This window comes from Arachis stenosperma, unplaced genomic scaffold (genome assembly GCF_014773155.1).
Source record: "Arachis stenosperma cultivar V10309 unplaced genomic scaffold, arast.V10309.gnm1.PFL2 arast.V10309.gnm1.Scaffold_100074, whole genome shotgun sequence".
NCBI lineage: Eukaryota > Viridiplantae > Streptophyta > Magnoliopsida > Fabales > Fabaceae > Arachis > Arachis stenosperma.
The window spans coordinates 67,501-77,500 of record NW_026651383.1 but is presented as its reverse complement, the minus strand read 5'-3'; the positions used below and the strand labels follow the sequence as shown (position 1 = coordinate 77,500).

Here is a 10,000-nt window from a genome sequence, read left to right as displayed (position 1 = left end):
GGGAACTTCTCACAATCTCTATTTTTTCATTAAGGTTAGAACCTCAGGCTATGCCGCACTCTCAAATCCACTCATAAAAGAGAAAAGTATAGCGAGAGATAGCAGCTTCTGATTCCGGAGATTCTATCTAGGTTCTACCCCGGCTTATAATATTATAGGAAAGGACTTATGTATATGTAAAAATAGGAAAGATTATATCTTAGTACTCCCGGTACTCTCTTATTTGTATTCGAGAGGCCTGCATCGACAGGCCAAAGGCAACTGGCACTATAACTAGATATCTCTCAGCGGGATTAAATGGATCTTCTCAGATGCATGCATTAAAGACCCCTATAGAAAGTACTGGTTACCACTAGATGATCCATTACTCCTCAGAACTTATAGCTCACTCACGGAACACTTTCTATATCAATCTTGTACATCTTGAGCCTTCTGAACCTATACCTCAGAAGTCATTGTCTACGGATAAGAAGTATCTGCGTAAGGATACGTTGATAGGGCTCTTTCTTCTTCCCCCTCGCCCTCGAATCCGATATTTCCAGAATGCTAGCCTCTGGCGGGGATTCTATACCTATAGCAAACTTGAAATCTCCTTATAAAGAAATTGAAAGAACTGGCTAACGAGTCTTTAGTTCTTCCGGCCGGACTCTTTGGATGTAAGGTAAAAGGCATTCTAGGGAAATCCTATGGTCCATGGCGGTATGATTTGTTTTCGCATTTGGTGACTATGCAAGTCCTGATGGTGATCGCAGCGACAAAGCCTCCTATGAAACCTACCCTATTCCAGCTCTTCCCGCTCCATTTCTTTACCGTTCTTCTCTTTCAGATCCTGGGGTTCCAGAGTAAGGACTCACAGCAGAGGTTCATATTAAGTAAATAGACGGGCAGTCAAGCAAAGCAAGAGAGGCGGGTTTCCTTGTCTCGGAGAAAGATCTCAGAACCGGTTACAGTAGGAGTTCTAGATAAAGAATGGGGGATAGCATAAGTCATTCCCTGTCTCCTAGGTAAGAAAGAAGGATTCCCCTCCCTGTTCAATAAACCTGCTCGACCCTGATGATTTGAAAGTTCACAGGGCAGCACTGCTAGCATGAAAGTCCTCGAGAACTCCATCTGGACTAGTTACGAACGAGTCAAAGAGAGTGGAACCAGGACAAGCACCGGATTTCGCTAAGACTTTTGGACATAGACCAGGAAACCAAGAAAGATTGAATCTCCTAAACCCGGTGTCAAGCAGACGAATGAGAAATTGTGAATGGTTGGAGAGAGTGAAGCTTCACTTTCCTAGCTCCTAAGTCCCTGACGGTAGGTACGTTCCGCCACCGCCCTAACCTAGTTCATTGGAAAGGTTATAGCAGCGATGCCAACTCCTTCCTCATAGTCTTTCTAGCGGGACTAACTTTACGTTGATAGAGGACGATTTGGCACATCTTCCATTTCCTGGTATGAAAGTCCTTAGGCTTGGTTTTCTGTGAGTCGGCATAAGCCATCAAAGCTTTTGCTCTTATCGATGTGATCCTTGTCTTTAGCTTGGCACCAGGGCGGCTTGCTTACTTGATTGACAGACAGACCCGAACCCCACTCCCGTCGATCTTTGACCTTTCTGCCCCATAATTGACCCCGCCCTAAACTATTGAAGAAGCGAAAGCAGTTGCCGCTTCTGAGTGAATATTGTACATTCATTTGACTCAATTCATTCGTTGTATCGTAGTAAAGGAAAGAAGAAAAGAACTCACCTTCCCTGACCTACTTTGAGTCTCACTAACGTAGGGAAACCGGCCTGAGAAAGAAAGTGAAAGCGAAGAGGATTGAAGCTCGACCGAGACTAATGATGTCAAGAAAAGGCGTTCTAAGGGCCCGCACCTCCTCTATCAATGAATGTGACCTCAGCGGAGGAAGAAAGCTCCAGCTTTGGTTTGAAGACGCTCTTCCCGATAGGGATAGATTAAGAATATCTATTCCATCTGCTCGTGTTCGTGACCCTATAAGAGCAATCTGTTTTCCCTATCGGTCGAGAACTGCCTCCTGCGCCTTAGCTACTTTACTAATCAGGGTCACATCACAGTCCTACCGGCAAGATAGATTAAGACTTAATATTCCAACCTCTTTTTCTTCACTCTCTGTCAGAGGTATAGAAGAGTTGACCTTTACTAAACAAGCTAGGGATTCATGACTAGCTAACTCTACCTATGGCCGAGGTACAAGTAACCTCCGTACCTTACTTAGTCTTTACTTTTGAACTAGATAGAAGGGCTTCTTGGCTTGCTCCCGCAGGTATGAAATCACTTGAGTGGCTACCTTTGCCTGATTTCATTCCATTCTCCATTTCAGGAGCGATAGCAGCTGAAGCTTTAGGGTTCATTTTGCTTAGTGCGCTTGAATTAGCTTAGTGTGAAAGGCGAAGGTTGAGTTACGGAGCCCTTTTTCTTTGAGGCGCTAGAGAAGTTCTATTTTAAAGCTAGACAAGACAACAGGGGAAAAGGAAGGTAGGTAAGATTCTCACCGAGCCCTAACGATAGATGAAGCAGGTTGAAGCGTTGAAAAGAAAGTGATAGCCCCCACGTCCGTCTTTCAATCACCGTGAAGGAAATAAGCCACTGAAGAGCCCCTTCTCTCCTTCTTCTGCTGAAGAGAAGAGCATCATGACGGAATGAGAGTCTTTCAACTAGCTTGCTTGTCTCAAAACTCAATCAAAATCGCTCATCAGCTTTTGACCCAACCGGCGATTGGCATGCCTTGGAGATTTCGACCCCTTTCCAGAAACCAGGCTTCAAGGAGCATAATCTGAGCTATGGCTTTTCCAGCTTGGGACAGACGTGGCCTTGGGATAGGTATTTGATCTTTATTAGTATAAAAAAAGAATAGACAAGTAAACCAATAAATAACGTACTCTTTAGAGGACTTATGGGTGTCTGTTTACCACGCTGATTTCATTTTCAATTTACTTATTTAACAGGAAGGACTATTTTCCTTGCCTCAGTCTTTTGGCAAGGTTTCTAGTATGTCACATCTGTATAAACAAGAAAGACCTACTAGATAAAGTGGGTAAGAACTTTGCACCCTTTATCCTTTCCCCTCGCTCTGCTAATTGCTAGGGAAGAAAAAAAGCATTCCCCCTACAGTCACTTCACTTTCCTATCATGGCCTTTCTTCATTCCTATATGGAATAATTTTCCTAAGGTGAGGCAGCGGACAGGTTTCAAACTAGTACTGGTGGACTGTCTAAAAGAAGCAAGAAAGTCAGTCTCATATACGATGATGGATTAGCGAACAGAGGTCCTACGAAGCCGCTTCTGTTATGTTATAACGAGGAAAAAAGTCAGTCTACTTCAGTTAGTAGTAAGTCTCAGTCTTAGTAGTGAGTACTAAGACTACTAGGACTAGGAAGTAGGACTATGCTATTCCAATCCTATCTTCTATCTTCTAGACTAATAGTAGCTAAAGTCACTCCCAAAGGGAAATAAGAACCGACACAGCTTCTGCTCTTCCTCCGCTATATAAGTTCATTTCTGATTCAATCAAAGCGTATTCGTCACTTCAAGCTTTGACGCAGTCAAGCAGCAAAGACCTAGACCTCTTCTCTTGCCTTCGTCCCTTCGCTCCTTGATAACACCTTCTTCCTGAAATGAAAACATCTGCAGAGCATATTCTCGTCATCCCATCTCAGAAGAAGAAGGTAATGAATGGGCTAGGAAGACACTGATTAGAAAAGCGTAGGGGTATGGTATTTTTGAAGTATATATTAAGCGTTATTTCAGCCTCTTCTCATGCGCAAGCACGGGATTTGTTTTGTGGGCATCCTCCGCTTTCAAGCTTCAGGCAAAAAGAGCAGACAGGCACTAAAAAAAAAGGGAATAGATAGAAAAGAAACCCCCTTTTCTGTCTGGTAATAGGCTTTCACCCCGAAACTAACTGCAAAAAGAAGGATTTATAATGAACAAATCTACTCATTGGAGAACTTGTTATAGAAAAGGCGCACTCCTCATATAGATTAGTGGGAAGGTTTCAGCCTGTTAGCTCATCATTCGTTTCGGGCCTAGCCACTCCTGCCCTTATTATTTCCACTTTGTTGCTTCTTTACTTTTTATTAAATATATAAGAAAAAAAAAAAAGGATGGATACTTCTTGCTCATGAGTAGCTATCACTTTCCTCTTCTCCGCTAAAACCACTTCAAGTGGGATTTGAGGATTATCCCTACAGGTCAGCTACTCCAAATAAAAGCAGAGTAAATTTATGGAAATTGGAACTATATTTAGATAAGTTGCTTTGTAATTTCATACATGGTCTATGTCACATGTGGTCCCTGGATCCGCCAACAATCCTGACCCCCTGCATTTCCAATCAGTGAGAGGATGTTGTTGCCTATAATATTACTATCATTTTCTTGCATCAAGCAAAAACCAACCAAAACAAGCACCGCAACTCTACAACAAAAACGAAATCTCGTTTCTGTAAAAGAATATTAAGTTTAGGAAAAAAAAAAAAAGCATAGCATGTCAATTATCATATCTTTTTTTTCATAAGTTGACAAACTCTACTCTAGTTTTCTGTTCCTGTCCATGTCTCTGTTTCTTCCCCCACTTTAATCTTAGTGCCTTTTCATGTGAACTTTACTTATTCGAAGGAAGAAGTGACGAGTGAGACAATATTAAAGCATTTCAAAAGTACTTTGAACTTCACCGCAGGTGCTCTACTCAATATTTTGGAAGATAACTTAGCGTGTAATGTTCAAAGTATATCTCATAACAACACGAGCATACCCATCTAGAACACAGGGGTCAAAATTCCAGCGTGTTCAATCACTTGAGTGGTAGAGCAGCAACGAGGTTCTTCTGCAACTGGCTGATCGGATGGACTTTTAGATTCATGAGTTCCAACTCTTCCGTATTTTAGTCTTGCCCTCATCAAGACGGCTAGAAACTTCCTATTAGGAATGGCTTCCTTTCAGGTTGTGTTGTTAAAGACCAGACTGTTCTAACAGGGCAGGGGAGACGGATAACAATTCTCATACAGTAGAGTTATGATCGGGCAATAGCGTAGATACAGTAGAGCTCGCGTTTGATTCGATAGTCGGAACTCTTGGCCTCTGGATTTTTTCTTAGAACAGCCTTCACTCATTACGGTACGGGCTCATTCCATTCTGGAATAGCTGGTAAGTAGAAAGGTTTTACAATTACCGTACTCTTATAGAACTACTACCTTACCAGTATTGTCCACAATAACCACACGCCGGTTATAAATGATATGGCAATCATCGCCAGGACCAATAGAATGGATCGTTCCAACCAGTTGGAGATCATTCAATAGCGTATATAAAGCATCCACATCGAATGTAACTTGATCATTCTCTCTAGTCGAAATAAAGACTTCATTCACGAATCTATAAATTTCAATTCCAGGGAACCTTTTAGTAAACTCACGATCGAAGACATCAATGAAAACTATGTTGAATATGACCCTTGTGAGCTCACCAATAGGAGGCAGACTAACATCAAACCTACGATTACCAAAATCATCATAGATAGGAATGTTAAGAAAATCTGATATCAGCCTATATAAATTTCCATCTCCAACAAAAAGCTTAACCTTATCCAAAATCAGACTTATTGGTATCATTGGTAATGAATCTCCTAAGTCAAGCTTATACAATCTATCCGCTGTACCAATTTTTTTAAGGCGATCAAAAAGAAGCCATTCGCTTCCCAACTTAAGCCGAGCGATAGGCGCGATATCTCAAGTAAGGTCTCGTTCGTCTCACAGCAAGTCTCCTGCGATCTACTCAAGGGTTCAACTCTGTCGACCCTTGATGGCCTTTACGAGCCAACCAAAGATCAGTACATATGGCGCAAGACGTTAGGTAATAAAGAGTCACGGCTAATCCCTAACCTGCGTTACTCCCGGGAATAAGCGGAAAAAGATTTTACCTGCTAATCCCTTTTATACTCGCGATAACTATGTAGCTCGTTTGCTCTTATGTACAGGTTATTTATGCTCGCTGAAAGTATGTAACTCGCTTGGCATCATCGGAGATTAGAAGCTAGCCCTTACCTCGCTTCCCCGCATAGCATGGAGGGTCTAAGGTAAGATCAGAGGACTGAAAGGAAGGCATAATATGAGTACTCGCTCGCTGAAGAGGTAATCATATAAAAGGCAAAGGCAGAAGATCATGTTCTCGCTTCCCTTATCTGTTTGGCCTGGAGGCGTATCTCCCGATGGTCGACTGAAGGCTTATTACCGATTAGCCTTTTTGCTACTAAAGAGACTTATGGAACTCAGGCTGACTTGTTTGCTTTGCTCTACGCTGGGAAGACGACGGTGCGATTTCATCTGTTGGAGGCTGCAGCAGTTAGCTCTACTCTAAAGGTAGTTCCGTTCTCCTCGGATGAGAATCAATAGCTGTTGGAATAGTGGTAGCGGTGTGACTGTGACTTTCTTCTTGAAAAGACTGCTTTCCTTGGCTAAAAGGTAGTGAGTGCATTGATGCAGAGAAGTTGGAATAGAGTCAGTGTGCCACGAGTGACTCCTTTTGTTGTCGATTGATTTGACTCTGTCTCCTCCCACTCCCAGGAAGGATCAGATACAGATTCTCTCGTCCTGGTGGTTTGGGCATAGATCGGATTTGCCTTCTACGACGGCTAGTGAAATCATAAAGAGTGTGCTCCCCTTGGGCATGAAGCCATTGGATCAGGGCATCCAATCAAAGGCGAAAGGTATTCATTCGGAGTTCTTCCCCGGCAAAGCAAAGTCCCGTCGAGTTAGCTGTTGGAGTAAAGGCATGCCTTAAGGTAGCGAGTGACTTTCAGGTGAGATGGTTAAATAGTCGATTAGATAAAGGCTGTTGCTACTTCCCCCGAAGGGATAAAACTAAAGCAAGCTACCTTCACGCTAGGAGCCTCTTTTCCTTCTGCCCAGCTCCCCACTTCAACGACGAGCCTTACAAGCTCATAAAAAATTCTTCACGTTTTCCTCAGCCCGAAAGGAGAGGGGGAATGAATTCTATTACTTGATTGATATTTGATTGACATTGACAGATATGTGTACCACACTGAACAAGCAATATGCCGATATGCTTTATGTACCAGCAAAGCCAGCTCGACCGTATACAGTATAAGGGATTCGCCTTTGCCTCATACAGAAGAACTACGGATTGAACAGGACAGGACAACCGGGAAGGGAAGCCTGACATAGATATTGATTTGAACAAAGGAACTCAAACCGGTACCAGAAACCAAACAAGAGATGGAATTCCAGATTGAACAGATGACCGACCCACAATAAGACGAAAATGGAATTCAAAATTCCATTCTCTAAGACGAACTAAAGGGATGTCTCTAAGCAGCCAAGGCCAAGAGCAAGCAGGAGTAGTCATATATGCCTAGAAGGATTCGATAAAAAGAATGTGAGTGGGCAGAAGATCAATCATTGAGCCTTAGGCCACTACCGAGCAGCAATGGAGGATCATAACACTTGAGAGATGATCCCTACTTGAAAAAGCGGAGACAATACCTCTTGTTTTGTTGCGACAAATCGAGTTTCAAAAGCCCATTTATCCATCACATTTTCAGGCACACCAGTCAAAGATCCAATTCAAGTTGGGAGTGAGCTTTCAAGAAATTCCTTTATGCAGATAAAGAGGAGCGATAGCTTAAGGCTAATCCTTTTCACAATCTGTAGCCGGGGAATCTGGTGTCAGTTCGCGTCCTAAACCCGATTCTTCTGGTCCATCGTGATTTGTCAACAGATTTGATAGTAATGGGTTCACCAGTGCATCGTAGCGGGTAAGAAGAAAAGGAGCAGCTTTCGCTTCTTCACCAGGAATTTCTATGAGAAGTTGACCGGTAAAGAGCTTCTTTCGCGTTAAGCGAACATCAGAAAAACAAACGTCCATCCTGCCTTGTAATGACTTTGAGCTGACTTAGCTACAGGCCGCTTCGCTGGGACTTTTTACTCGTGAGACCAAGATAATCAACCTAAGAAAGATTAACAAATAATTCTCCCTAAGTCTTTGACTTAGGCTACTATTAATAGTAATAGGAAATAGAAGCTAAGTAGCTACACTTTCGTGCCGGGCCAGCTAGAACAGCATCGAAGCCAGCTATAAGCCCAGAGTCGAAGACAATGGTAGAGCCGGTTGCTGACTTTCCCGATGGAGCTGTAGCTAGCTAGGCGAAGGACTGAGTCTAACATAATCGTAAAAAAGCTTTTTGACTGGAACCTTGGGAGCTATCAAACCTGATCCTCACCTCTATTCCCCGGGAGTCTAACTCGTCCAGTGTAGCGGAAGCAGGCGATAACAAGAGTAGCTTGTTCCTGTTCGTCTATTCGGGACGGGGCAGGCAGCCCGCATACATGAAGAGAAGAAGAGAGGAGAGGGGTTTCCCTGAGATGAGGGTGTCAAGGCGGTCGAAGAAGGCCACAAGTGGAAGCAACCGATGCTTTGGTCATTCAGTTGACTCCGCCAGTCCGTGCTTGCTGTCATGCTGGCGCAGGGCTTTCGGCCTTACCTACTATTGGATTGGAACCAATGACTCTCGCCGTATGAAAGCGATACTCTAACCGCTGAGTCAAGTCAGATAAAATGGACCCCTATAAGAAAGAGAAAGCGTTATCACTATACGAAATATCGGCCTATTCACTCAGCTAGGGAATAAGACTAACCCAATTTCCCTATTCACTGAACCCAAGACTAAGGGAAAAGAGAACTTCCTTTGCTCCCTTCCTTCTACTTATAGGAAGGAACCCGGACTCCTAACTAAAACCTCTCCCGATTGATTGTCTCGATTTCACTGCCTTGGTTGGCCACCATGCCTACTTCTCTCCAATGCCTCCTTCTTAAATTAAAGCCCTTCGTACTGCAATCCAATCAATCGATCGATCAAGAGGCTAATCTCTTTTGTTTGGGCCGGTAGCTAAAAGAAAGTCCTCGCCTTCTCTTGAACAAGGGAAGGGCAGCATAGCATTAGCTTCAATTGAACAAGCTCAACCTTGAAAAAGAAAGGTGGTAGGCCGAAGAACCGTTGAACGCTTCAACTTGGCCACTGAAGAAGGCGAAGGCTGGGCAAGAGACTAGGCCAACTTACTGCTTACTGCCATGGTTTAAGCTTTAGGCTCCATAGACGGAACTTTTTTTGTTAGGTATTAGGGAGGGGAGGACACCACTCAGCACCTAAGGTGGGGTTCAATGCCTAACAAAAACGGCCAAAAGAAAAAAAAAGAGATGTATGGCTGAGAAAGAACGCATGCATGGGGATTCTGTCTTTCGGAGGTTCGATAATCTATGATAGGACATCTAAGGCTAAGGAAGGAAGTCCATTACTGAGAGAAGTGGTGATCTCGTCTTGCTTGCTGGGAGAGAGAAAGCTTCCGGACCACCTTTTCCAGCCAGATAGCGAGCGATCACTCAGCAATGAACACTAACTGAAAGCGGCCGGGAAAGAGTAGCCATCCCTTACGGGAATCGAACCCGTGTCTTCGACATGAAAAGACGATGTCCTAACCACTGGACGAAAGGGACCAAAAAGCCATTCTTCATATACCGCTTTTTGTTTGAGCAGGGGGCTCCGAGAATAGAAGTGGTTCGTTTTGTTTCTATACGCAATTCAAGATTTCGTTTGTGTTCTGGCGATTTCTGATGTGAATTCGGCGGGTCGTCCCCCCTTCCTACGGGTTCCCCCACCAGAGCCCGCTTACGGCACGCATGACGCATGGTTACAACCTTTGCCTTAGCGTACAGCGAGTTATATAGAAAGCATGAACCACCTCGAACTCACTCGATCGATGGTTCATGGTTCTACGTAATTAGTAGGAGCGAGCTTCTACTCCAATCTAAGGTTTTTAGGGTTGTGAACTCAAGAGTACCGGTACGAGTTCTTTGAGTAAGGAACAGGTAGCTTTTACTTATGTCAATGAGTGAGAACAGTAGTAGTAGATTGAGTTAAAGAGTTTGATCTTCCCCCCCAAAAAGGGATATAGAGGGGTAAGGGTCCTTTCTTTTGTTGTTGC

At 43.6% G+C, this 10,000-nt stretch overlaps 1 non-coding gene across 1 annotated transcript; it reads right to left on the bottom strand.

Annotated features, from left to right (window-relative positions):
- Window positions 1–9,440: 9,440 nt before the first annotated feature.
- On the bottom strand, window positions 9,441–9,512 carry TRNAE-UUC (transfer RNA glutamic acid (anticodon UUC)). Its single transcript has one exon. It is a non-coding gene; the product is annotated as a tRNA-Glu (tRNA).
- Between the last annotated feature and the right edge of the window lie 488 nt (window positions 9,513–10,000).